The following is a 3,864-nucleotide window of genomic DNA, read 5'->3' on the forward strand; positions in this document are numbered from 1 at the left end:
ATAAATGTTAAAAGAAAAGGTTGGGGAAGACATTTTGTGTTTGCTAATACCCCACCCATAGGGGCATGTTGCCCACCCATACTGCCACCCCACCCATAGGGGCATGTTGCCCATCACTACTGCCTCACACACCCATTGGGGTCAGTGTGTCTGACAAAATTGACACCCCCACCCATAGGGTGGATGATGCGCTACACATCCATCAAACATCAACCACAGGTATGTCAGCCAAATACATTTCCCCACAACATCATGCCAACAGTGTGTAGTGCCTGACAAATACCCCCAACAGTGACTTTGATTTACGACACACAATTCAACTACCATCACATGTGTGAACAACGCCTGAGTGTGGGCTACACAAGTCAAGCTTTGAAATAGCACTGGGTCAATGTTGTCATAACCCCCATCAGTGTGTACATCCAATGTAAAATGTGTGGACACAAACTGCAGCTAAAGTTGTGCATTGTGGCAAAGGGTGAATATCCCCCACAATCATCACAGTGACCTCAAGGTAAGTGTCATCATGGAAATAGCAGCACATGCCAACCATTATGTATGATTCCTGTACATGTCAGCACAACACTTGCTCAGTCAACCATCATTTACCACCCAATGTAGGCACTGGTGACATACGCCTGGGTACGGTACAGCCCCTTGAGTCACCTGCACATAGACAATACATATGTCTAGCAAGTTGCACAGAGGACACAGTTGATTTTACACCAATGATGCCCACACCTGCATGTACAATGGAGATGGGACAACAGTCAGGGAAACTGTCAAATTGTACAATGTGAAGCACATCATATGTGCATGGGTGCAAGCCACAGATGTGGCCATGCCAATGAAATGTTAACATCCCTGTGCTAAATTAGTTTATCCTGACACACCCAGTCAGCTGCAAAGGACGACATGGATACCAACCTGAACAGGAAACATATATCATGGTCCAAATGGAGTACACCACATCAACACCTCAGTAACAGGCATTTGTAAATCCTGCATCATCACAGCAAGGTCATGGTAAACAGCATCAACAATATGTACAGCTAAATCAAATGCACAAGGGTAACAAAAAAGGCGTTATTCAGCAAATTGCAAGATGAAAGGGAAAATCCAAAATGAAATGTAGTCCAATGTCCTCTCAAAAAACAAAGTCCAATGAGGGTGTGAGTGACACCTCTCACCCGTTGCTTGCCTGCACTGCTAAGGACTGGGGAAATCCGCTCTGAGGGGCATACATGGGACAGGCCAGGCACCGCAGGAACAGGATCAGGACTCATCAGAAGGAGGCTGTGAAGGGGTGGTGGGTTCAGGAGAGTCCGTGGCAACTGCAGTGGAGGTGTCTGAAATGGTTTGTGCCATCACAACTGTGGGGCACAACTCTGATGGTGTGGGTGCTGATACCAATGCAGTGGGCAGGTCAGGTGTAGTGGGCATGGTTCCCACTGTAGTGCCCATGTCAGACTGGGTGGTTATGGACTCCACTGCAGTGCCTAACCTCATGGAAGTGGAAAGGGGTGCAGGTGAGGTTGGCAGGACAGCTGGGGGGGCCACGGTCACCCCAGTAGTTGCAGTAACAGACAGTCTGGTGGTGGTGTCAGTGGAAGAGCAAGTGGGAGTTGGGGAGGGCCTGAGCATTTTTTGGGGATGATGCACCTGTGGGTGGGGGAACCTGGGACACGGAGTGGCGGGGGAACCTGTGGGGTGGTGACCTGGGGGATGGAGGAAGGAGACTGTGCAGTGGTGCTGGGGGATGGGGTCTTGCTCTTCCAGGTACGGGGTGACTTGCCGGTGGGGGCCTCAGTCTGCCTGCGCCTGGAGGAGGGTGTCCGGGTGTGAGAGGTACTCTCCTCTGTCTGTCGGGACTTCCTCTTCCCCCTGTATGTAAACAAAAACACTATACAGAAGGAGTGAAAAATATAAGATAAAGAAAGATATTTTGTGTATATAATTCCAAAATGAATGTTCAAAGTTAGTGATTTCCAAGAAAAAAGTCCTCCAAGCTGCAGATGTTCAATTCAAATTCTTTATTCAGAATGACGCCAGTCAGCTTCCAACCAAGATTATTCTAGATACAACACAGTTATCAGCCAACGCGTTTCGTCCCCATTTGGGGCATCATCAGGGCTGAAAAATCAAAAAAACATAGTATTTTTAAAAGGATTTTTTTATCTATACAAAAAGAAAAAACATTTCAGATGTGAATATAAACAGTCTACTATCTGAATTTAGACACCGATCCCATATATATCCTGCCTATTGAACAGTAAAGCAACCCATATCTTCATTTGTTTATATTCCAAGGAAAAGGAGAAACCCGATAGCATATTTGATCTGTCACATACAAAACCTGTTTTGGGGGATACTCAAACCTTCCATGTTTCCAATTTACAAAATAAGTTATTCCTACAAGCTTGCTACCTTGTTGCTAGTAACCCTATTGGACAACTCTGATGTCAAATGTTTATTTATTTAAAATTTAGACAAGTAGCAGTTAGTCAATGAGTGTTTCCTCAGATTCCCATAAAAAGTCTCACCTCCTCAAGTTATTCCAAATTAAAGTCCTTGCTGTAAATACTGTTGATACTCGTGTTGATATCCTACTGCTTCTACACCCTGGTGGTAGTATTGCAAGCAAGTCTGGGTCTGCTGGATCTGAGGGAAAGAGGCCTAGGTCACATAGGAAGAGCTTCTTAGGAGAAGGGGTTGCAGGTGAGGTAAGGAAAGGACTCTTGGAGGGAGAGGGATCTGAGGACTGCGGAGTGGGTGTGGATGCCTGTGTGTGTTTTTGCGAACCATCGCCTGTGTGTGTGGTATTAGTACCCTGACTTTGCTTGCGTGCACGTTTTGACTTCTGTTTGGGTGATTGTGTGCTGTCTGTGTCTGTGTGTTTGGGTGACCGTGCTGGTGTGTGTGTGCTGGGAACAGGTAGGGTGCTAGGAGTTGTTAATTGGGCAGAGACTGAAGGGGTGAGGGACTGTCGGAGGAGGGATACTGCTGCCGTCAGGGCGGAGGCCATGGACTGATTGGTCCTCCGTAGGGCAGACATGCCCGATGAGATGCCCTCCATGAACGACACCAGTTGTGTCAACAGACTGGTGATGTGCATGGAGGACTCTCAGCATTGATGTCTGCCCTACATGGATCTGTTTAAGCAGGTCCACAGACTCCACACTCAGGGCAGCAGGGGACACAGTGGCAGGGGGTGTGGTGCCTGGCAGGAAGGAGACATGCTCCCGAACACGGGAGCTGTCACGGACCTCTGGGATGGGAGCCGAGGGGAGGGTGGTGGTGGTGGTGGTGGTGGCGGGACCAGCCTCACTATCAGTGCTTTGCTGGCTGCTGACACCCGCCCCCACAAGGGAGGCATCCACCGAGCTGCTGTGGTCCTCACCTGAGGTGAATGGTGCTGAGGACTCCTCGGTATGGCTCCCCTCACCCTCCACGCCACTGGGTCCCTCCAACTCCTCAGTCAGTATCCCAGGCTGGCTCTGTGGCTCCTCTAGTTCCGTGGCGCTGTCTCCTGTTTCCGTGGATGTATCTGCATATAAGTAGTAAAAGAAGGACCACATTAGTCGCCTGCAATGACTGCACACAACACTGTCAATACAGCACATTACAGGGCATGCACTGGCATCCTTAGCTGATATTTGCTCAAAATGCCCACACAGGTGTACATAGGGCAATAGCCAGTCTGAACATCAACCATGGCACCCATATCCCTCCTGGACCTGCACCCATATGCCTGTTGCATGCTGGCTGATAATACCCCAAAGTGCACACATGCACCACATACACAGTTGTTGGACATGCAAATGACCATGCAGAAGTACATTACTATTAACATACATCATATCA

General features: G+C 48.5%; 1 pseudogene; it reads right to left on the reverse strand.

Moving 5' to 3' along the window:
- Window positions 1–2,539: 2,539 nt before the first annotated feature.
- LOC147689709 (uncharacterized) lies at window positions 2,540–3,578 on the reverse strand (annotated as a pseudogene).
- Window positions 3,579–3,864: the final 286 nt, after the last annotated feature.

Source organism: Lissotriton vulgaris, chromosome 9 (assembly GCF_964263255.1).
Source record: "Lissotriton vulgaris chromosome 9, aLisVul1.2, whole genome shotgun sequence".
Taxonomy (NCBI): domain Eukaryota; kingdom Metazoa; phylum Chordata; class Amphibia; order Caudata; family Salamandridae; genus Lissotriton; species Lissotriton vulgaris.